Genomic DNA, 26,165 nt, shown 5'->3' with positions numbered 1-26,165 from the left:
GCACACGCGATCCACACAACGATAATAAAACGCATAATAATAAATACGTTCCATGTGCAGTAGACCTGTGCGAGTCGAGTCCGTTCATTGTGTACAAGCTGGCCAAGCTATACAGTTCACGGGCTTGCGCATTTCAGTCTTTCAGCTCAACTTATGAATAATGCATGTCCCATAGCGTTTCCATATACGGAAAAAATATTCGCGTCCGCTCCCCGGCTGGTATGTGACGCTGTGACATGTCGCTGTGACATGCCTGCATGTGGGGGTATACAAACGGCGCGGACTGTGCGCATGATGGGTGCACAAGGCCACCCAGATCATGGTCAGCGTGCAGCGCTCGCACGAGCCTGCAAAATCCGCATAATTTTGAGTCATAAATCGAAACGACCGGCAACGAGAATAGCGATAACGATCGCAACGCTTCGTTGAGCCGCTGAATATCCCTGAGAGGGTAATTCAGGTTTATCCCTGACAGGGTACTTGCTTGGACTGGATGATGACATGTTTGTGGACATGGTGGAACACAGTTAGCATGAAACCAAAGCGAAAAAGCAAGACTGGATGGTGAAGTTATCCATTGCTGGTAACATAGTGGAGATGAAAATGGACACAGGCTCACAGTGCAATGTACTACCACTATCTGTGTGCAAAAAGTTAAGTGCCCAACTGAAGCGTTCTAAATGCAAACTAGTGACCTACTCCGGGGAAAGGCTCAGCCCTGCAGGTAAATTAACTTGATTGTCACAACCCACTCTCTGATGACAAAACAGACACATACAAACATACAAGTGTGATTTCAATTATTTTGTTCCTGATACGGGATACATGATTTCTGCCAAGTATGTAGAACGTTTGACATGAGGTACTCTGTGAACATAGAGGTAAATTGTACCCACTAGAATTTCAGGTGCTCGACCAGAATGTCGCACCAGTACTGGGTCTGGAAGCATGTGAACACCTGAAACTGATAAAGCGGATTGAAACATTGGAAAGTCACGTGCAGCCAGAGGTGCTGCACAAGTTTGATGTTTTCGACGGGCTGGGATGTCTGGAAGGGGAACACCACATCCATCTAAAACCAGACACCCAGCCAGTAGTACATCCACCAAGGAAAGTGCCTGTGGCACTCCGTGAAAAAGTGAAACTGGAGTTGAAACGCATGGAAAATCTAGGAGTGATGGTGAGGCAAGAGGAGCCAACACAATGGGTGAACAGCATCAATATGGTGGTGGTCGCGAAAAAGTCAGGCAAAGTGCGTATATGCCTGGACCCGAAGCAGCTAAATGACGCAATCAAAAGAGAGCACTACCCTATGAAAACAGTGGAAGAGGTAGTGTCCAGAATGCCCAACGCAAAAGTGTTCAGTACCCTCGATGCCAACTGTGGATATTGGCAGCTGAAACTGAACCTAAAGAGCTCCAAACTATGCACTTTCAACACGCCTTATGGTCGTTACAGGTACACAAGAATGCCATTTGACATTAATGCCGCACCAGAAATTTTTCAACGTAAGATGAATGAGTTGTTCGAAGGATTAGATGGCGTAGAAGTCATCATGGATGACATCCTAATCTGGGGAGCCAGTGAGGAGGAGCATGACCAACGTCCGGAACGGGTCCTACAGCGCGTTCAGGAGAGAAATCTGAAGCTGAATCCGTCGAAATGTCTGTTTAAGGTGATGGAAGTGACATATAACGGGCATGTGTTGACGCCGGATGGTGTGAGGTTAGATCCAAAGAAAGTGGAATCGGTAAAACTCATGGAGACGCCGACCAACAAGACCGAACTGCAGCGATTTCTCGGCACAGTGAACTATTTGGGAAAATTCCTTCTCAATCTAGCGAATGAAATTGCCCCTCTACGCACGCTCCTTGAAAAAGAGGTGTTGTGGCACTGGGAGTCGCCACAAGTGACAGCATTTGAGCGTTTGAAAAAACTAGTAACAGCCGGTGGTGGTAAGCGCAGATGCATCAAAAGACGGTGTAGGAGCAGTCGTCCTTCAAAACGGTAAGCCTGTTGCATATGCCTCAAAAGCGCCAACGGCAGCTCAGCAAAGGTACGCACAAATTGAGAAAGAGCTATATGCCACGACATTTGCATGCGAGCGCTTTCATCAGTACCTGTTTGGTCAGACATTTAGAGTAGAAACAGACCATAAGCCACTAGAATCGATAGTGAAGAAGCCGCCAGCAGAAACACCGCCACGCTTGCAGCACATGTTGCTCAAACTACAGAAATACAGTACAGTATGATCGTAGAGTACAAAAGAGGCAAAGATCTTGTCAAAAAAGGCACACTCAGTCGCAGTTACCTGCCAGTGACAGAAGAAGATTGCAGTGATGAAAGTCCCACGAGAAATTGCTACATATTGGGACTACCGCGATATGCTGACAGTAGAAGATGGTTTAATTTTCAAAGCTGACAAAGTACTCATCCCTACAAGCCTCAGACCAATGATGCTTGACAAAATTCATGAAAGCCACCAGGGCATAGAAAAATCAAAGAGATTGGCTAGAGACATCATGTTTTGGCCAGGAATGTCTAAACAAATTGAAGACAATACCCTCAGTCAAATGGTCGCGCAGAGAAAGCAGTGCAGAGCATGAAAAACCTGCTAAAGAACCAGAAGACACCACCGTGGATGAAGAAATGGCAAATGACAACACTGGGCCGAGGAGCGAGGACGTTCCAAAGCAAAGCGTAGAACATCCGGTGGTCATCAAAACAAGATCAGGTCGCGTTAGCAAAGCACCTGAGTATTTTGTAGCGATACCGTGACTGAGATAATATATGAGATGTTAACCTGTTGAATGATTTGGACTGATACGACAACGATTTTGGATTTTGGATTTGTGATTGGACTGATTATTGAGTTGAATGATTTGGACTGAAACGACAACGATTTTGGATTTTGGATTTGTGATTGGACTGATTAATGAATAATTAGAGTTCAAGATTCGCGAACACAATGAACTCTGTGAAACGAAAAGTTACGATGGACTCAGTTTTTGGACTCAGATAATATTGCTACCTGATTGTGATGTGTTTTCCTGTCCGTTTTGGATTCATATGCTGTTGAATATGGTCATGATTGTGTTTAATTCAAAGTGATTGTGTTTTATTCAAATTGTGCTGCTTGCAAACATTACAAGACAGGGGTCAACAAACTTTAAAGGCCCAATGTTAAGTTTTTATGACACGTGTCGATTATGGCTCATAACTTTTGATCTCTATGTCCGTTTGTGATCAAACTTGGATGGTAGATGTCCCTTTTGGAGTTGAAGTTCATCACAAAGTCAAATGTCACAGACAGGGGTCAACGAACCATAAGGGTCATCACATCTTGTTGTAGAGTTCACGCATTATTTCCGATTCTGGAAAAAAATCTGTCCAGTATCGAGTCAGTGTCCGATTAGTCGGTTTAGTGTCGGGCAGTTGTCGAAGTGTCGAGTTGGTGTCAGATCACCTCCACCACATGGATCGGAATCGGCAGACAGATATCGGACGGATACCAACGTTTCATTAGCCAAGTCAAAGCCGGATCTTTATCGGATCAGCAAGTAAAAAGGCTCCAGAATACCTTTGTCGGTTCAACCCATTTCACACAGATTTTTTTTTTTCTCAACGGAAGCAAAGATTATTGCTTCAGGCCATCCATTGAAATGTATTAGATGGCAGTCTGATGAACCCGATTTGTGCTAGTCGACCATCAGGTCAGTGTCTGACACGCCGGGCGTGAATCGACGAGGCAAGATCGTGCGACATATGTCTGACACTGACTGGATAGTTGACTAACACAAGTCGCATTCATCAGACTGCGGTCCATTACATTTCGTTGGTTGGCCGGAAGCAAAAAACTTTGCTTCTGAAGAGTGACCAATGAGAAAAAAATCTCTGTTGAATAGGAGTATAATCAGAACCTTAAAATGTTTATATTTTGGGGATCAGAAGAACCTCTGATTGTAAGTGGGAGGAGGGGGGGGGGATACGATACACATTATGTGTATGTAATTGCCGGCGTGTGGGTTGAGTTCACATACTTTCTCTTCTTATCGAAGGGGACTATTCAATTGTTCAAATACTCCCACGACATTTGACCGAGTAAACTCACGGGGTCAAATACCCCATTTTCATATTTTTTATCTTCTTCGCACCTCTATAGAAACAAAGATTCCCCTCCCCCTCTCCGCCACAGATTATTCATTTTTTTGGCATAATGAACTTTTTTTTTCCATTGCCGGGTTAACGAACCCTCGGAATAACGACCCTTATATATGTTCGGATTAATGAACCTTCGGAGACGAACAATCGAAATAACGCCATAGATTATTACATTTTTGGAACAACGAACTCTATTTTATTTTCGGATTAACGAACCTTCGGAGTAACGAACATCATCCCCAAGTGGGCACCACTTAAGGGCCACCAGGTGGACAATGCCCTGGAATGGGCGGGGGATAAAGTGCAGCCAAATTTGCACATTTTCATCCTCTTTTTGAAAAATCATTGTCGGATTTTCACCAAATTTGACAGGTGGTATTGCTAGAGTGTAGAATATTTATTTTTACAAATAGTCACTTCACCTCACTTGGGGGGCCCAGGGGCACAGTGCACGGGGAAGGGTTAGGGTAGCCCCCGGATTACGTAACCTTTATAAATTTTATGTAGAACCATAAGTGATAAGCTATTCAAGTTACTGCCATGAGTAAGTATGTTCTGCATAAGTGACAAGCTATTCAAGTTACTGCCATGAGTAAGTATATAGGTGACTGTTATTGTCAAGTTTGTTCAATACACATCCAGGGATGGGGGGGGGGGGGGAAACTGTGGTGATGGGAACAAATTGGGCCTCATTTCATATTTTCATCTTCAATTGAAAAACATGGTCAAATTGTTTATACAGATATCAAACATATTTATAAAAAGTGGGCACCATACCCCAGGGAACACATTGCATGGTCAAACTTTCTACATACTTGGCAGAAATCATGTATGCCGTATTATGAACAAAATATTTGAACTCACACTTGTATGTTTGTATGTGTCTGTTTTGTCATCAGAAAGTGGGTTGCGACAATCAAGTTAATTCCCCAGCAGTGGAGGACAGATGTGGGGTGTGTCACGGTGATGGATCCACCTGTCAGACGATCAAGAATAGCTTCACTATCCGATCAGGTCGAGGTAACTTACTGTTTCCGAGTACACCGCCACACAAAATTTCGATTTAAAGTTCCTTGCAAGGCTTTCCACAAAGGTGATGGGTAGCCTTTCCGGTTGCAGCTCGTTTTTCTGAGTGTGTAATTCCGGGAATAAAAGTAAGGTTTGTTATTCCGAAATATTAATGTTCATAGTTCCATCGGTTCATTATTTCGAAAGTGAATAAGGTTTCGGTAGTCCGAAAATGAAATAAGGTTCGTTATTCTGAAAGTGAAATTACTTTTTGTAGTGATGTATACCGTGGATGATTAAAAAAAAAACACGGTAGGATACTATGAAATTGGGTATGGTGTTATGGGGGCATGATACGCGTGCATGTTTTCTGACAAAGCGCTTGTTGCATCATGAAGTGGCGTGATCAAGAATCTTGGATTTGATTTCATCTGAGTAATCTATGCCTGAGCAAATGGATTTTAATAGATAAAGATTACAATGTAGTAGTGTGAATAATTACAATGAATATGATATACTATGAATAGGAAAAAATATTGATCTTAGTAATGTTAATGATGGTCAATGGTAACAATAATAATGGAAGTGATTATACTTCTTTGAATATTTGTCATTATTACGCAGCTAATATCGTTAATCTTTATTGTTTGCATGTCATTATGATAATCACTATGAAAATTTGGAGAGGTAGTGCACTTCAATAAGTTTTTATGAACAGTGTGTGTGTGCGTGTATATATGCGTGTGTGTGTTTAGGTAACTGATAGAATCCTTGCAAATATTGTTTGGATGCCCATCTCATTATTCAATAAAAATATATATTGCACACTTTCTCTCAAGTTGAATTTGAACTTGAAAATACTCTGATTAACAAACTTTATTTCATGTTCGAATTGAAACGAACCCCTATAACGTACATGTAAGCGAAATTTGTGTGTTTCCGTATCACGAACCTTCGGAATAAAAAACCTTATAACATTTCCTGATTGAAGAACCTTCTCAATAACGAACATCACCCGCCTTTCTTTCATTGACTCATCAATTTCCTTAACAAAATATATAAATGAATACAAAATTAAGTTGAAAAAAAGACTAACATATAAGTTGCAATATCCCAGCTTGAAGTAAAGGATTAGGGAGAAGAATGTAAAGTTTCATGTAATGCATATTACGTCTTTTTCAATTAGACATTGTTTTAAGTTAGATATTCAAACTACATTACCAAGCTAGTAATGGATAAGCGCTCGAAAATATGACGCCGACACTCTTAGAAAATATATAGCTCGAAGAAGGTTGTGCTTTTTTCAATATAGCGCATGTAACTTCGGAGTAAGGGGAGAAAAGTTACTAATATCCTTCGCTGCCCTAACGGCAATGAAACATGACAAAACACGGAAACGCACATCCCATGCTTGCACTGTGACACTAAAACCATTGTAAGATTTGCAAATAGTAAAACATGTTCACTTTGTGTGAGGGATGATGTTATAGGACTCACAGTGGCGTGCTCATTTTCTGGCTATGGCAGGCTACGTTGAAGCGATCGTCATTCCCGCCGGCGCGCGCAACATAGTGGTGGAGGAAATTGCCGCTGCCGGCAATTACATCGCCATTCGGGACACTGCAGGTCGCTACTACTTGAATGGTGACTGATAATCGAGTGGAGTGGGGAATACGAGGCAGTGGGCACTACCATCAGCTACCAGCGCGTTGGAGACAAGGAGCGCGTCGAGGCACAAGGACCTATCACAGAGCCATTGCACATCATGGTTAGGAAACCCCTGTTTCCCGGCTCATTCTTTGTCGTTTGTCGGCTTCCTCTCCTCTTGCTCGTCATATATTCCGCTTCTCTTCTCCATTAACCTTCTCTTTCTTCTCTTCTCAAGTGTCCTCTTCCGTTTCACATTAACCTATTCTACTGATTGATGCTACCACTTATGCCAGATATATGGAATGTCTGGCACTCCTGAAGACGGTACAAAAAGAGAACATTTTTTGTTCGTTCCCATTGTCAAACACATCAAACCATTACGTAGTTTAATGAAATTTGATGTCATGTACTGCCATGTACACACATACAGTACGTCATAGAGAGGGATTGTTCGTGAACGTATCGTTGTAAACCATTGTAATATGTGTCATTCTCTGTTGTTTTCGTCCAGCTGTTGTTTCCGAGCACAGAAACCCGGGTGTAGCGTACGAGTATACAGTACCTAAAACTGGCCAACGAGACGACTGAATCACCAGTTCAGCATTTTCTCCTGGGCCTTTGGGGGACTGGTCACCTTGTTTCAGCGTCATGTGGAGTCGGTAAGAGGTGATGGCTACCCTGCTTGTAACTAGGCTTGCATCTCTGCATGTCATCACGTTTTAGCAGGGCCGGCGGCGGGGGGGGGGGGGGGGGGGGTTCTCGGTACTTTTTTTTTTTGGTACCATACAAAGGTGTCACCACTTTGCCCCTCCCCCACACTTTTTTTTTTTAATCCTGGAAGTGCGTAAGTGGCACCAGAAAAGAAATAGATAGAAACCTAGAAAAAATCCTAAAAAACTTTCATCGGTTGGGGATGACAATAAATTTGAATGTTTAAGCTTCTACCATTAATCATAACATTGAATGAGATGAGGCTCTTATCATTGATTTTGAAAGCAACTGGATGAAAAGAAAAAATAAAGGAATCACTTTGGATCAGAAGGATTAATCCAGCTCTCAATGGAGACTCTGGCAATACCCTCTCACCCATCTATGGTCCCAGTGATCAACAAAGACAGGCAACGGCAGCACGACAACACCTCAATGCAAAAAGGCTTGAGAAAGTAGTCAGGAGTAGGACGAAAGCTTGCCCACTACAATTAAAGGTTGGTAGAAGCTTAAACATTTAAACCTAGAAAAGTGTGAGCGTGCGGTATGGCTTTTTGTTTGCTTGTTAGCTCATGAAAACCCGGAAGTGGCACCAGAAGTCTGAAGTTCCCCCCCCCCCCCACTTTTGAAAACGTGGCGCCGGCCATGTTTAGAGTACATGTAGTTTTTGTAGAAACAAAACTCTCTTATCTATAAAAGACATATTGTTGACATGTCATCTTCTACATAATCATATACTCGTGGTTTTTAGTGATTAACAATATAAAATGCTTGATACTGTGACAATGGATATAACTCAGAAAACAATGGTCATGCACATGGTTGCCCGAAGTGGCGGAATTAAAACTTTGTGGCCAAATTTTTGACCTATTCATCTCACTCATCTTATCCTATTACGTTATACACACTGGTATTGGTAATTTTGCATTATTTGTTTTTTTCATAACCACTTTTGTGATAATGTTTTGATGATCGTTTTGCTTTGGAAAACAATCGCTCATGAGCATTGCTTGGAAGTGTGTATCACGTTGCTCTGCTCAGTCCAGAAGTGGCCACCCCCCCCCCCCCAAAAAAAAAAACCCTAACAACCCAACAACAATATTCTACGTATTTGTAACAAACGAATGATATGAGTCGTCTGCTCACAAGATGCGGTAAAAGCAAGATGCAAAAAGGAAAGGTGTGAACAATGAGATACACTCTGAAGGCCTCTTATGCGAGAACATCACTAAGTGCATTTTACTCACGCATGTTTTACTGGTCCAAGGGTCGCAGAGATCTAATGTGGTGTGCATGGAACGTGTAGCTGGGATGGTGGATGATATGTACTGCGAAGATCAAAAGGCAGACGACATACAGCGAACGTGCAACGTGCACCAATGTCCAGCAATGTAAGTCCGCTAATTTCAAAGAAAATGTTCAAAAATCAGGAGTATCAATATGCCACTTTCTTTTTCAGCACTCGATATTTTGACAGATTGAGCGGATAATGTGATATATCCTCTTGGAAATGCATACAGTTTTGCTTAAAAATGAACGACCAGCCTTAAATACTTCATCCTGTCTGTCGTTTTGCTTACGTTGATTTTCAGTGAGTTGGATAAACTATCACTTATACCACAAGTTTATTGTTACAAACATGTATATCATGACTGCGTTGTCATTTTGAATACATAAAGACACCAATTTCAAACTAGACTTAGATATTTGTCAAGACTGACAAATTAGGTGATCCAATCCGTGATTGGAAACGATTTTCCATGTGATTGTTTAGATGTTTATCAAACAACAAAACCTACCCGCACCAGGATTCTAACGCGGCATCTTTAAAAGACGATCATTGTTATTGCACACAATTTCCATAAATCGCAGCTCTAGGTTCCCATATCACCAAAATTTCTAGACGTGATCCCGTAAAAAAACCCCGAAAAAAACAAAACAAGAGTATATAGTGTCAACTATAACATATAAAAGCTGGGAGAAAAATCCCCCAAGATAAGTTGGTTATTGCTAAATGAACAAAATGATGTCAATTTGCATTAAAAAAGACTGCCATAAAGATAGCTTTAAGAATCATTTCTAGTTCACCTGAGCTGAAGGCCCAAGTGAGCTATTGCGATCCGTCTTTGTCCAGCGTCAGTCATCCGTCGTGTAATCTTTTTACACTTTCATATTTTTCTTTAAAAAAAACCCATGACAGATTCCCACCAAACTTGGCAGGTATAGCATCCCTAGGGCGATCGGGATATAGCCGGTGGGGCGATATGGTTCAAATTGGGGCCTAAAGTTTACATTTCTATTTTCTTCTTGAAAATCTCATGGTCAAATGTCACCATACTTGGCAGGTATCATTCCAAGGGGGATAGGGTATCAATGTGTTCAAATGGGCAGCGTACTCCCAAGGGACCCGGCCTTGGAGGGCCCAAATCCCCCAAATTAAGGAATCTTTCAAACCCTTCTCAAGAACCAGAGGTGATAGAGCTAAGTACTTTAAAGTACTTTGCCTTTTAACTAGAGGCTGCAAAAATGCGTGGAAAGTAACTTGCGATACTTTCGGGACCCCGGGTCCCGCTCTTGTTTTTCACATTTATGATGTTGCCAAATTAAAAAGTCATGATTCGACAGAGAATTTATTAAGCTACAAATTCTGAAATCTGGGTGAAAATTGATCAAGGGCAATTGAGATACGCTCATATGAATTATAGATTTAATGACGTCATTTTGAAATGTTGTACTTTTACTTTATACAGGAATGTCATAAACAGAAAATAAATTTTCCAGCCTCCATGACGCGTCATATCACATAAACAACCAATCGGCTTTCAGGAAATGTAGGGAAAAATCAAGAGGGGTGGGTGGTCGTCGTCCATCCTAAAGAGTTTTAAAGAATTTACATACGCATTTTTCGCATATTTGCACTGTATATTGCCATTGTCACTTGCCCGAAAATTCAACTTTCATGGGGCCCCTATGACGTCATATCAAGTTGGGTAGACTTTATTTTTTTTAATGGACATAATCTCCATGATATCATAGACGGAACCCATGCAAAAAATACAATTATTGCTTCACATATGCGCGTGTAGGTGCAAACGACAAGTGCGCGGGTGCATTTTTTTTAATGCAGTAAAATGGTCTATACCAAATTATTCTAAAGCTCATATGAAGCATTGTACAATTATGACTGGCGCATACGCGTACGTAAGTGTGCGTCATTGCATTTTATTTTTATCGTAGGTAATCAGCTTATTTAGTGACTAAAATCCAAGAGTCACGACGACATCGTTTTCAGTTTATTGTCTATTTAAATCCTTGTTGTCTAAAGGCATATCAGCTCTTCTTGATGCCCATGCGGTCACGCGCTTTGCATCCTGTGTCATAAGCAGAGGGCTGTGGTCATGGGAAGTGTTAAGGAAAGAAAAATGACGGTGACAAAACGAGAAACAGACAGTTTAAAAAAAACACATAGACAACCTTCGCTTCTCCCTTTTGATATCTCCCAGCTGGTGGGTAGGTCCTTGGCAACATTGCTCCGTGAGCTGTGGTACGGAAGGGACGAGACAGAGGTCAGTGTTCTGCATTCGGGGTATGATGAACGGAGAACACGGCGTGCTACACGACTCGGATTGCATGCAAGAGGGCCAAGAAAAACCTGCAACAAAATCTGCATGCGAAGACCTTCCTCGATGTGAACTAGCTACTGGCATCTGGTTCGCCGGTGATTGGTCCGAGGTAAAGTTGCGCTTCTTTTCTTAAAATGGGGAGGGACCCTGTTTTCTTGGCGGAAATAATTTGTAACCCATTGATTTCGAAAACTTGGTGGATCATATACAAAAACTAGAGGGGCCCTCTAAGGCGGCAGACCCAGAGTAGTTGCAATACTATATAATGGGGTCAAAACTACAAGGTCACGTAGAATTTGCAAGGGTCAATTGATCATCACCAAAATCTCGGCGTGGGTAATGAAAAAGACATACAGTAGTATATGGTGCTGTGTCCAAATTTCGCCCAAGACTTCAAATTTCGCCCAGTGAGATAGTGCACTGAGAAATGGAAACATACGCACTGCAGTGTGACTGGGACCGAGCAAAAATTTTCCGTGATTGAGGAATGTTCCTCCAGTGAAAAAAAAGTATCAATATTAAAATATAAAATCACCAATTACGGGCCATTTTGTGACGACGGAAAGCGAATTTTCACAAATTCAGAAGGAAGAGTCCCTCAAATAAACGTAAATTTCGAAATTCTTATGAACATTTGAGCAGCGATGTCCGTCGTCTGGGAGTTCTGTTTTCGTATGGTAGCGGAAAATCGCAAAGTGAGAAACGGGAAAATGTTCAGAGTGGTCGTCTCATCATACTATACTATGGGGTCAAAACTACACGGTCACACAGAATTTGCGAGGGTCAACCGATTATCACCAAAATCTAATCTATTTTTTCCTGTCACTATCCAAACATTCCCTGAACATTTGGTGCAAATCTGTTCACCCGTTCTCTTGTTATCTTGTTATCTTGTACACAAACAAACAAACAAACAAAGATACGGGACCCTTATCATACCCCCTGCCGATTTTTATCGGCGTGGGTAAGTATGGAACTTTTAGGATATTGTAAGGAACCGGTTAGCCGTATCCACTCTGTTTCCTTGAAGGCGTTTACTATGGCAGCCAGACTGCAGGAAGGCGTTTATTATGGCAGCCAGACCGCAGCACGTACGGTTGTTGCGGCACAAATTGTTACCCCCGGCTCTGGTCGACAATTTGTGCAGGAGTTGACGGCACAAATTGTCGCCTCTGCACAATTTGTCGCCTGGCAACAAATTGCGCTGCTCGTGTAGTTCCCAATTTTTGACCTCGATGGCGACAATTTGTGCAGGCAAAATAAAACGTAGCTTGTCACATGCGCACAAATTTCAAATCCATGAACGGATAAGATGTTTGTGTGCGCATGCGCTGGCCGTAGTATTCAGTGTATGTAGCTCTCCCAAGGTCCTCTCGACGGAGTCATATTCAGTCATCAATTCGAACAGAAAGGGACTATTGGCAGAACCAAACGTTGCCCGAAGCCTGTTTTCAATACTTCAACTTAATTGGTAAGTCTTCAAATTGAAGAAATTTTTGGATTTTAGATTGATAATTACCCGCGATACTAAATCTGTCATGATCCTGAATGCTACAATGCGAAGCCCCATTACGCTATGCGTATGGGGCTGCTGGTCGCAGTTAATTGCATGATTACTAAGACATGAGAACACTTTGGGGCGAGTAAGTTGACATGAAGGACTTTGGCATCCACGTTGGTGATAACGTCGTCTACCCATCCCCCCAGACTCGCAATTTAGGCGTTATCTTCGATGTCAATATGTCTTTCAATGCCCATAAGATACCAACTTCGCAACCTTAGCTTCATTCGTAGTTATCTGACCAGAAGTGCAACAGAACAGCTTGCCCACGCCCTCATCTCTTCTCGCCTTGACTTTTGTAACTCTCTCCTCCTCGGCCTTTCCCAACGACAGCTCTCCAAACTTCAACGCCTCCAAAACTCTGCAGCTCGACTTGTCACCCTCACTAAGAAATCCTGTCACATAACTCCCGTTCTTCAGTCACTTCACTGGTTACAAGTTGAAAAGCGTATGATCTTCAAAGTTCTCTTGATACTGGTTTACCACACAGTCCATTATTGATGGACTTTCAGCGCTTTATAAGAGGCCACTATTATTGTTATTATTATTAAGTCTCACAGTGTTAGTTATATGAAAGGTACTTTAACCTGAAACACAAACGTAAGACAAGGAAATTCAGGGAAACTTTTGAGGTACCAAAACTTTATATTATCTTCAATTTTGCAATGTGAAAATGTGTGTGTGTATGTGGGGGGGGGGGGCTGCATGGTATGTGTTGTGTATGGTGTGTAGGTGCTTATATGTGACGTGTGTATGCGTGTGCGTGTGTGTGTGTGTGTTTGGAGTATAATACATGTAATATGGGTGGAATCTGTGTGCATGTGTGCATGGTGGTCGTACAGTTTTTCCTCGCAAAAAACGGATAGTGCGATCCGACCATTGTCCTATAGTTGCACGTTTCTCCTGTATCTGTACTGTACTTTGTCGTTTTCCACGTGTTTTGATCCGCGAGGTCTCCTGTAAAGTCCATTGCTGCAAGAGATGGAACGGATACAACGACTGTGTACAGCACATCGAACGCATACTCATGGCATAGCCACATGACAATTACCGGGCATAGCCACATGACAATTACCAGGCATAACGCATGTAGTTACAGATGACAAACGGATAGGACGGTCATGAGTGATGATTACAGCATATCTACAGGATATCTACAGCACATCCACAATATATGAACAGGACATGAAGCTGAAACGTATATGTATTGGCCTTCCTGCAACTGGCTCCTGCAAAGACACACAAAAACATTGTAGGACTTCGCCCTTCTAATTTAATGCCTCTCTGTCTTTGATGAACTGCCACCGGCTCCAATCTATACATCGATACAGGGCAGTCTAATAGGCAGATCTGAATCTGCAGAATGCCAACATGGCCCTGCAAAAGTATACTGCCGCCTGGAGGAGGCATCGCAAGCAACAGAGAAGGCAGATGCGGTCCAAGAAGTGGCAAATTGGTCCTGAGAGACGCAGGCAATTTGGCTGGTATGACCAATTGACATGGACACATGATTTGATAAAGGCGAAACAAATTCGAACTACTTTGCTAAGTCTCCCCGAATTTACAATGCAAAAATGTTGTGTTTTTGGTGAAAAAGTGAGAGGCACATCAAAAAGAAAGCAAAATGCATCATATGTTTCAAGATCGGAAGACCATCATCTACTTGGGCAATAAAAAGTTCTTCTTTCGGAAAAGCAAGATTTTTAGTTAGTTTACTATCATGGCTGTTGTAAGATTGTTGTAGATAATAAGGAACTGCAGAGATCTGAACAAATCTAGGGAAGCATCATCATCACCTATAATACACTAGTTTTAGGTTTTACCACCAAAAAGGGCAGCCTTGATCAGATTCACTATCATGGGGCAGTGAAGTATAATTCGATATGACTGGGCAACGGCTGAGATACTGTTGGATATTCACGGGTTAAAAGTTGTGAGTGAACTTTGAGTTGAAAATGAGACGATGAGTAAAACCCACCAAACTTAAAACCAATGACGTCAAGGTTCAAATAGCATTAGGGAATCTAAATGAGCCATCTTCATGTTATACCTTTGATTTGATGTACGTCGTATCACAGAAACTGTTTGAGAGAAAATAGAGAGTGCTTCAAACCTTGGTTTTAGACAAGTGCGCCCTCGGCAGCACAAGCGCACCTTCCTTGGCGCTCCTAATTTGCAATCTATTTTCACAATTTTTTGCCCGTTTTCCAGTGTTGTGACTCAGTGGATTTTCTGTGTAGATGCCATTATATGTCAAGGATAATGTAGGAGGACTTCACGTCACCAAAGACCATCTCGAGTAAGTTGTTTTAATAATCATTTTTCTGCCAATGGAAACATTGTGGATTGCTCTCCGTCCTCCTCGGCTTCCTCGCTCTTCCTCGAGAATAGTCATTGGAGCAGTGTATTACCCACCCCGTAGCCCAATTGCTGCATCACTCCTTGATCATATCGGATCTACAATTGACGTTATTCTAACCAAACAACCCGATACTGCGGTCTTCATCATGGGTGACCTTAATCACCTGGACCTCAGCGGAGTCATGTCTAACGCGTTCGTCCAGGTTGTTGACCAACCCACTCGCGGTGATGTCATCCTTGATAAGATATTCACAAACAGATCTAGCAGTTATCGACCAGCAGAGATCATACCACCCATAGGACTTAGCGACCACAATTGCGTCCTACTCTTGCCAACTTTCGAGACTCAGCGGAGCAACACCACGCGAAAACGTCTCGTGCGGCCCATGCCAGATAGCAGCATTCGTCAGTACGGAACATGGATATCTGACCACGATTGGTCAGAGGTATATGATGCACACGGTGTACAGGCTAAGTGCTCGGCCATCTATCAAACAATCCATGAATCAGTCGACAAATACTTTCCGCAGAGGTCAGTGGAACTGCATAGTGAGGACAAAGTGTGGATCACTCCTCTTATCAAGTCCCTGATAGCCAAAAGACAGAGAGCATTTAGCGAAAAGCGCGAGTTCCTATAGAGACAACTGAGAAACAAAGTGATACGAGAAATCCGCAAAGCGAAGAAAAACAATTACGCCAATCGAGTGCAAAGATTGAAGAAATCTTCTCCTGGTGAATGGTTCAGACATATCAGAATGCTGTCTGGAAATGCCCCCAAGATGAGCATCACTGTTCCTGATATTGCCCCGAACTGGTTCTGGTTCTGGTTGGGTTCTGCGCAATCACTGCCTGAAGGCTGTTATCCCGCGCAGCCGGTGTGAACGGATTTATTTCTTAAAATTATTAAATTCTGAAATGAGCTTTTTTGACCAGCTCTTCTACATTAATTGCGTCAAGCATAATTTTGAAGTCCTTTAAGTTGGTAACACTTCTTATCTCTGGTGGTAGGAAGTTCCATTCTCTGGTTGTCCTTGGGTAGAATGAGTGCTGGTAACATGTCTTGTTGAATGAAGGCATCTCTAAAACGTTGGGACCTGTTTGTCGCCGTGTTGAGCCGGGTCTCTGACGTAGATGAACATTTGATGGGGTAATATTGTGTACTTCTTTAAAGATGGCAATCAATCGGAACTTGGTACGGCGGTTTTCCAAGGTTTCCCATTGGAGTTTGGATAAGATGGATGTGACACTGGATCGTTTGTCATAATTGTTTACGACAAAACGAGCAGCCCGGCGTTGAATGGCCTCAATGCTCCTCTTTCTTGTAGCTTGATGAGGGTCCCAAATGGAAGCACAATACTCAAGCCTTGGGCGAACCAGCGTTTTGTAGGCTGTTTCTTTAACTGATTTATTACACGAATGGAGATTTCTTCTGATGACACCCAGCATTTGGTTTGCCTTTGTAGTAATCTTGTTAATGTGGTGTGACCAAGTGAGATCTTTACTTATCTCAACACCTAAGTATGGGTGGTGGCTTACTTGCTGTAGCTGTTTTCCTTTCATTGTATATGGCGTGATAATAGGTTTGACTTTGTGACTAACATGCATAGCAAAGCATTTTGACGGATTGAAGGACATCTGCCATTGTGACTCCCACAAGCATAATAAATCAATGTCTTTTTGAAGAGCTTTTGCATCCTGATCATTGCATATTTCCCGGTATATTATGCAGTCATCTGCGAAAAGTCGTACCTTAGACTGAAGTACGTTCGGTAGGTCGTTAATGTATATGAGAAACAGTAAAGGCCCCAGAACCGTTCCCTGTGGTACCCCTGATGTCACCGGAGATTCCTGGGATTCTGCTCCCTCCAGGAGAACGCGCTGATGTCTGTTAGTAAGGAACATGTTCAGCCAGTGAAGGAGGTTGTTGTTGTTGTTGTTGTTAATACCAACATGTTCAAGCTTGCGTAGTAATCTCCCATGGGGGACCTTGTCAAACGCCTTGCTGAAATCAAGTATGATGAGGTCGGTTTGACTCCTAGCATCAAGGGTTCTTGCTAGGTCATTAATTAAACCTGCAAGTTGCGTTTCACATGATCTGCCTTGTCGGAATCCATGTTGATGGTGAGTGATGACATCATGGGCATCCAAATGGTCCTTGATATGACGGAAGATGATATGCTCCAAAATTTTACATGGGATGGAAGTGAGTGAAACCGGCCTGTAGTTCTCAGGATTTGTACGTTCCCCTTTCTTGTAGATTGGGACTACATTGGCTTTAAGCCATCCTTCTGGGAGAGTTCCTGTATCGACAGATTTCTGGAAGATCTTTTGCAAGACCGGAGCTAAACTTGAGGCACAACTCTTGAGTATTTTGGCTGGAATTTGATCTGGTCCGGTTGCTTTATTCGGTTGTAGCTCCTCTAGAAGTTTCTGAACTCCTGCTACTGATATGGTGAGTTTTGGTAGATCTGGTATGTTGTGGTGATCTATATCAAGATATTCTTCTGGGATTTCCTTGGTGAAAACTGAACAGAATTGTTGATTGAGTGCTTGTGCTTTGTCTCTTGCAGTTGATACCATTGTACCCCCAGAACGAAGAGAGGAGATTCCAAAAACCTCTTGTCTAGTGTTCTTAATAAACTTCCAAAAGGGTTTGGTGTTATCACTCTTGAGACTTTCTCCTATGACATTATTCACATACCGATTGTGGGCTTTCCGAATATTTCTATCAATTAATCGGCGGAGTGATTTAAAACTTTCCCAATCCTTGCTACTTCCAGATTTCCTAGCTTTATTATAAAGCCTTTGTTTCCTTCGTATTTCACGCCGGATGGACTGATTTACCCATGGCAAATTATATCTGATAGAACTTAATTTGAATGGAACATATTTATCTATAGCTGCTTGAAGGGTTCTTTGAAAATCAGCCCATAAACTATTAACATCTGAAACTTGAAGATGTTCCTCAGTTAAAAGTCTATTGAACTCATTCATGAGTTCAGAAATTTCTTCAAATTCTGCCTTTTTGTATAAAAATATTTTCCGCCTGGGAGGTTTGATCAATCTAACAGTCAAATTTATATCAACTTCTACTATGTCATGATCACTAATTCCAGCAATGACCTTGTGATTTGATACTAAATCAGGATGTGATGCAAAACATAAATCCAAAATATTTTCTTCTCTGGTAGGTTGATTAACAACTTGAGTTAAGTTGAAATCAGCGGCAATGTCAAGCATTAGCTTACATACTGCTGCATAGCTGCCCCCTTGGCGTACAGAGTTTGTACTCCAGTCTACACTAGGCACATTGAAATCTCCAAATAACCATACAACTGCAGATTTAGGTATTTTAGATAACGATAAATCCAATTCATTCAAATATTCGGTATCAGTTGATGGGGGACGATAAAATACTCCTACATACACTGGTTTTTGGCCTGAAATATAAATACTGACCCATTTTATTTCACAATTAGTATTCAGGTTATTCTCTTCAGTGGCTATAAAGGTGTTCTTAACTGCTATAAACACACCACCATGTGAGCTGGTTTGTCTATCTTTTCTAAACACTTGAAATTGTGGTGGGAATATTTCCCCTGAAGCAATATCGTTGTTCAGCCATGATTCAGTTCCTACGATAATATCTGGTTTCTTTTCTTCAATCACAGATAAAAATTGGCTTTTTTACCTCTGAGACTCTGACAATTCATGTTTAAGACTTTCAAAGTCTTCGGCTTCTGTAACTTGCCCTTCCTTGGGATACTCTTTTTTCTCTTCTCTTTGGCTTTGTTTGGTGTGGAAGTTTTGGAGGGAGATCCAATTTCAGAAGCATCACTAGATTGTGATGTGGAGTGATCTAGGTTAAACATTTGTGATGCCAAAGGCTCAAATTTGTTTTGGGTTTCAATATCAGATGTGAAGAAGGAAGAGTTAAAGTTGACCAGGCCACAGTTGCAGCAGGTCCACGAGTACGATGGGTGCTCAACTAGAACTTTATAAATCTCTTCATTCATTTCAATACATGTACGATGAAACCATGAGTTACAAGATTCACACTCAATGGCTTGTTGCCCATATCTGGCTGCTTTTTTGCATACTACACAAGGAAACTTTGGCCTGTAGGGCCCCGGGTTCACACTGATGTCGTTTGCCAAAATTAAGACAAGAAGCATGTAGGTTCTGGGCGTAGATGCCAAGGTGGTAATGTTCTTCTTGTAAGAGCCAAATGTAATAGAAGAATGGAACGAGCTCACCCGGTTCGCCGTGTGACAGGTGGCTGGAGTGAAAAAGGGCGCTGCCCAGTGGTCCCTGACGCTGGGGTGAAGTTGAGGTACTTTCAGATGCTCAGAATGCATGTAGATATTGTGTGCAAATAAGATCCCAATTCCTGCCAGCAAAGTGATCAAAAAATCCTTTTTGTTGCCCATGCTGAGTGGTCGATGAAATTCCAAATTCAAAAAAGTCTAAAAACTGGCGACTCTGAAGTGATGAACACAGTTTGATTGTTCAGTTTGGTGCAGTGCAGTGTTGAAATTCCCGCGTGTATGAAAGACAAGATGGCGATTCCCGCGGTTGCGATGCAAAACAATCCACAATGCAGTGAAGTTCTGCTAAGCCTACTATGCTACTCCTAATTAAAATCTCATTAAAATGACTAGAGCTACAAAATTATCTGATAAATCACACAACGTTCAGCATTCAAAATATTAATGAAGAAAAATAAAAACTGGCGATGTTTTATTCTCCAAACGATCCGTGGACGCGTGGTGGCTTGCTCAACATGGTCAAAAATCGAGTGCCGTGCATGCTGTAAACTCCACACATAGCCGTATGGGGCAAGATGGCGGCTCCCACATTTATGATGCGGTAAAAATATGCGATTCAAAGTTTGTCAATCCTGCTTGAAAGCTCAATAAAAATACAAAATTCCCGATCAAACTGATACTTGAATCATTAATAACACGTTCAAAGGTAGAAAAAATCCACAAATATAAAAATGTAAGGTTAAAAACAGGAGGAAATCCTGTGAATTGCGGAGCTACGAAAAACACGTCCGTTCACACCGAGCGCGCACACACAACGACCATAAAGCTATCGGTGACGCTATATGTCAGCACTTCGCGTCAATCGGTGGTGATCTTTCTGTGCTTGACTAATCGCGCTTGCCCGCATACTTACCTTTACCGCCACCGCTCCATGTAGAACCGCATGAAGTCTTCACACAACTCAGTCATGTCAAACAGCGGAAGTCTTGTGGTCCTGACGGGGTTTTTGCTAGGTTCATCCGGCTTTTCGCCTATGAACTCTCTCGTCCCCTGTCACATATCATGAACGCTTCCTACGGTGATCACGAAGTGCCTTTGGAATGGAAACGAGCCAATGTTGTTCCAATTTCAAAATCGTCACCCGCTACAATCAGCAACCTTCGTCCCATCGCCCTGACAGACCACTTCGCGAAGGTGGCAGAACACTTTGTGGCTCGTGACACATTACGTATGATGCGCCCCCAGCTAGATCCAGCACAGTATGGGAACATGAAGGGGGTGTCTACTACACACTGTCTTGTTAACATCTTGGACACCTTGCACAAACACGCGAACACCACTGGTTCCCTTTCGACTCTCCTGCTAACTGACTTCTCTAAAGCTTTCGACCACGTTGACCAAACTGTCGCCGTTGGAAGACTGATCAATATGGGAGTGGTTCCGTCATACGTCGCCTGGATCGCAGATTTCTTGTGTAGCAGAGAACGGCGAGTAAAGTACAAGAACACACCCTCTGACCCATGTATCCTCACGTCAGGAGTCCCGCAGGGTACGAAGCTAGGACCAGTTGTCTTTGCAGCCTTAATCAACGACGTCTTCAACAACGACGAGGTGAGCCCCGCGCCTACTGATATCCGACACTACAAATACGTGGACGACCTAACGGTGGTCGAATGTCGGAAGATCAACAGCCAATCTTCACTGCCTGATAAACTAATGGAACTACAACAATGGGCAATTGATAGTAACATGCGTCTTAACTTGAAGAAGTGTGCAAACATGGATATATGTTTTGCAAGGGCGCTTCCACCACCAACCATAATAACGCTTAACGACCAAGTGCTGGAGAACAACAAAGTTGTTAAGCTACTAGGAGTGTTCATCCAATCAAATTTGAAATGGGACACCCAGGTCAGCAGCATGGTATGCAAGGGCAACAGTCGACTCTTCATTCTGCGCAGACTTAAGTTCCATGACCTCCCCCCAGTTGACCTCCTAACAGTCTATCTGTCCACCGTTAGACGAATTCTAGAATACGCTGTTCCTGTTTGGGCCGCGGCTCTCACCAAGAAACAGGTTGACTTGATTGAGTGCATACAAAATCGAGCCTGCAGAATCACCACTGGTCGAAACTATTCCAGCTATTCAGACGCTAGGGACACTCTGCACCTCCCCACCCTCAGTGACAGGCGGCGAGACCTCTGTGTTTCCTCGCGAGGACCCTCCTGGATCCATCCTCCAAGTTGCACCACCTGCTTCCGCCACCCCGTAATCACTCACACAATACAAGAAGTAAACAGAAATTCACCACTCTACGTTGCAGAACTGAAAGATATAAGACCAGTGCTATTCCTCACTTAATTCGCTTGTTAAATGAATATTTATGTTGTGTGTGTGTGTGAGTGGGTGTGTGGGGGTGTGTGGGTGTGCGTGTGCTTGCCTATGGTGTATCTTTTAACAACACATTGTAAATTAGGATCCTTTTCAAATACATGTACATGTGTAGATACTGTATAGAGTGTGTGTATGTGCTAATGTAACCGAGTTTAATGTGATAGAAGTGTTTGTAGCACCACCTGCACCAACAAATGGAAGGGACAGAAATCCAAATCTCAAGAACAGAATATATATATTTTTTAATGTCCTTTTCTGATCTCCAAACATATGGTTTGTTTGTTTGTTAGTTAGGATGTTCTTTCTCTCCCACCTGCCGTTTTTTTGTAACAGTTTTAATCATTTTTTTTTGTCTGATTGAAATGCACGCTTGTTTGTCTTATTTTTTAATGACTTGAATCATGTGATATGTGAAGTCTTGTTTTTTTTCCTGCTTTATGTTTTAACAAGTCTATTGATATAAATGTAATGTTGTAAATGATTAAGGTTTTTTTTTTCTGGTGAATGACATGATTGCAATATATATTTCGTCATATAGTATTTGAGAAATGTTTATAAAAACCTCTGCATCAACAAGTGCAAGTAACCAGTATATGTAAAATAAGCACAGAATATGTTTTTATGTTCATTGTTGATTTCATTTCCAATTTTTCATTTTTCCTCATATGCCATGTTCCATTTTTTAAAGTCTCAGGCAAACTTTTCTGACTCAGCCATTGCAATACTGCCATACACAATAGTGCAATACAGGGTGTACCTGCCTTCTTATGTTCTGTGTTATGTGATCTGTGATATATGATTTTTTTTTCTTTTTTATGTTTGACCAATTGTTTTGAAATATGAAATCAATGTTTTAAGTAACAATGATAATATATAAGGTTTTTTTTTTTGGGGGGGGGGTGGAGGGGGTGAACGTGATATTGATTGTTGTAAGAGTAATACGTTTGTAAACGGTGGTTTTGTTGTAATGATATCAAATGTGTGGTTATGATAATCACAATCAATATTGGATATTGTTAGTGAACAAAATGAGGTAAAAGTAAAAAAAAGTGAAAGTTGGATAATGTAAAGCTGAAAAAAAGGAAAAGAGAGAAAATGAATAAGAAGAACAAAAAAAAGAAGAGAAAAAGGAAAACAGAGGAAGATGAGAAAGAAGTTGAATTTAGAGATATTTTTAAAGTAATCGTGATTATTTATGGTAATGAGAATAGTGATGTTAGAAATTGTATATGTATAATGGGAATTGTGTTTTTGTTTTGAATGTTGATATTGTGTGACGAATATGTTTGATATTCATTTTTCATTCTATGTACTTTATACAATCTTGTACATATTTTATAGTATCGTGCTTATTTCTGTAAAATGACTGCAATCCAGCCTGCGGGCTGCAATGGACATTACTCAATAAAATACCCTTTCAATCAGTCAACCTTGAGTCAATTGTCCAAACTTGAAAAATGTATTGCTGACATTGATATTCTGAATGCAGTCAAATGTTCTATGACTTCAGGATCTTCAAATACAATGGATGAGTTCAATGAAGAATAATTATATGCCTTTATTGAGGAAATCAATGTTCATCCAGCTGTAAGTCGTCATACAGAACATCTGAAAAAAATATCAATCAGAAACAAAAAATAGAGAAGGTTAAATTTGTGAAGTAACATCGGGAATGTACGAAAGTATGTATTCAAGTGAGAAACTTTTAGGTAAATCTGCATGTAAGTGATATTTAGGACCAAAATGAAGAAAGTGGTGTCAAAGGTCTAGCAACAAGTAGCCACCATATTGAGGAGAAGGCTTAGTCTTGGTATATTAATGGGAGCTGATATGAGATGTGAAGTGAAGTGTACAGGTAGTAGAGGCAGAACTGCCCCAGCAATGGACGCTCCAAGATGATGCAATAAATTTATAGCCCGATAGCCGTCACGTCAATGGAACTCTGACGTTCGATGTACGTCTCTTGCCTCACCTTTTTGTTCCTCGTGCTTTTTGTCCTGTGGGCAAGCAGTTCTATTCGTTTCTCATGCATTTGCGCACATTTCACTGTCCTGTCCACAATCGCCACGGGTGCGTTGTTTCTTCGTTTTGTCCGGCCCCTGAACCGTGCATGTACATTCCTCTAAAACGGAAACTTTGCACTCTGTCCATCGGATTGACGATTTGAACAACGGATGAGCAAAATATTGCCCGTTTCCTGTACGATGGGTCCATCTGGCAAAGTGTGACAGGGCTTAAGGGATCACCTGCGAAGTGTGTCTGTCCGTCGTCCGTCCGTCCATCGTCTGTCCGTAACGCTACAAAGAACTTGAATATAAACTCTGTACTCAGGGCTTCAATTTTCATCAAACTTGGAGGGAATGCCCCTGTCACACTTCGCCGGATATGGCAAACGCATTAAAAACAAATATGACCCGCTACAACAAAATGATCCTAAAGTCGGGCGAGGTCGATTATTTGAAAATTGTATGATATAATCCCCTAATCTTTCTGCTTTAAATTGATATATAACACATTTTATAAAAATAATCGGCTGCGGAGATATCGATGTTTAAAAGAGAGCATGTCGAGACATCTGGAAAATCACTGTTTCGAGAAAAGTACCCTAAAAGTCTTCCTTACGACGCAATCGCAATCAAGGGACACGCAAGTCAGTTTTTACCTCTGGACAATAGAAGGTAAGCCCTAGCAACCCCCGAAGAGTTCATTCAAGCACATCAGCGTCGGCGGTCTCCTCACCAACCAATCAGTGACCAGGATGTGAGAAGCGGCTGAGCATAGCGCACCCCGCCCGCACGCACCAGTCGACTGGGCAGTGTGTGAGCTTCACGCTTCGGTTAGCAGCAAGCAGCAAACTGACCAATGAGATCACTCTGGTTGTTGTTAGGGGCGGAACCTATCTGTGGCGCTCAATCCAAATTTTCGAACCAGTTTCTGCTTCGTTGAAACGCCAAAAAACATGGCTCAGAAAAACGCTATTTTTTGGTCTTTTCTTTGATTATTTTGCTTCAAAGTTTCGACAGATGTTAGAAGACATGTTAGACTCCAATAATATATCAAAATCAGAAAATCGTAAGTTTTGACCAATTTTAATGCTCTGACTTCAAACTCAATTTTCACGGCTTCGACCGTGCGCGACTTTAGGACCTTTTTGTTGTAGCGGGTCACAAATGTCGATTTTTGGCATCCGTTAATATCCTTTAAAATGCGTCTCATGTCCATGTTATTCTTTGGCTGGATGTTTATCTTTCGGTCACATCCGTCAGAGGGGCCAGAAAACTTTGTGCATGCACAAAGTTTTTTCTCACCAAAAACGGATAGCGCGATCTGACCCTTGTCCGATAGTTGTAGGTTTTCTCCAGCTGTATCTGTATTGTGCTTTGTCGTTTTCCACGCGTTTCCATTCGCTAGGGCTCCTGTAGAGTCTGTTGCTGCAAAAAATGGAACGGATGGAACGGCTATGTATAACACATCGAACGCGTACGCACGGCTCTCTGACGTTTGATATACGTCTCATACGTCGCCCATTTGTTCCTCGTGCATTTTGTCCTGTGGGCATGCGCTTCTTATTCGTTTCTCATGCGTTTGCGCACGTTCCACTGTCCTATACACAAATGCTCAAAGTGCGTTTTGTTCGGCCGCTAGACCTTGTATGTACGTTCCTCAAAAACGGAAAATTTACACTTTGTCCACCGCATTGGCGATGTGAACAACAGATGAGCGAAATCTTGCCCATTTCTTTTACAGTGGGCTTATCCGGCAAAGTGTGACAGGGGCTGAAGGGCGGTTATACAGAGTTTACCAAACATGGAGGTCACCTCAAGGTCAAAGGTGACAGGCAGGGGTCAATGTTAAGTTTTTACGGCGTGTTTTTATTATGGCTCATAACTTTTGATCCGTAGGTCTCACACACACACACACACACACGCTCACACACACCCGACCATTTCCCTTACACTTACCCATCATCCACCCACTCCCCCCCACACACATTCACACCTGTCCCTCAAACCCACACCCCATCCATCCACTCCTCTCCTCTTCACGCGCACCCCACACACACCTACATACATACATACACACTCACACACAAACGGACACTCAATTATCATGTGCGCGAGCACACACACACACTTCCTCGAAACTTTAACATGAGTTTTACATTGCTTGTTTGCATTGATGTAGCCATGTAAGTTACGTGTTGGAATTCCAGTGCCTATCTCAAGAATGATATTACCCCTCCAAATGTGCTTCGAGGGCGGATGACACAAATTGTCGCCAGGCGACAAATTGTGCAAGGGCGACAATTTGTGCCGTCAGCTCCCTGCACAATTTGCTGCCCGTTTAAGGGGGTGACAATTTGTGCAGGGGTGACAATTTATGCCGCAACATACGGTAATGAGCAGTACGCTTCACATTTATAGTACTTCT

The 26,165-nt window shown here is 42.1% G+C and overlaps 1 pseudogene; it reads left to right on the top strand.

Moving 5' to 3' along the window:
* Positions 1 to 26,165, top strand: part of LOC139708054 (A disintegrin and metalloproteinase with thrombospondin motifs 7-like) — a 195,718-nt pseudogene that overhangs the window by 115,687 nt on the left and 53,866 nt on the right.

The sequence above is a fragment of the Diadema antillarum genome, unplaced genomic scaffold (assembly GCF_040938485.1).
Source record: "Diadema antillarum isolate AM-2024a unplaced genomic scaffold, OU_Dant_1.0 seq00001296_RagTag, whole genome shotgun sequence".
NCBI classification, from domain to species: Eukaryota; Metazoa; Echinodermata; class Echinoidea; order Diadematoida; family Diadematidae; genus Diadema; species Diadema antillarum.
This window is presented reverse-complemented; position numbering and strand designations above follow the sequence as displayed.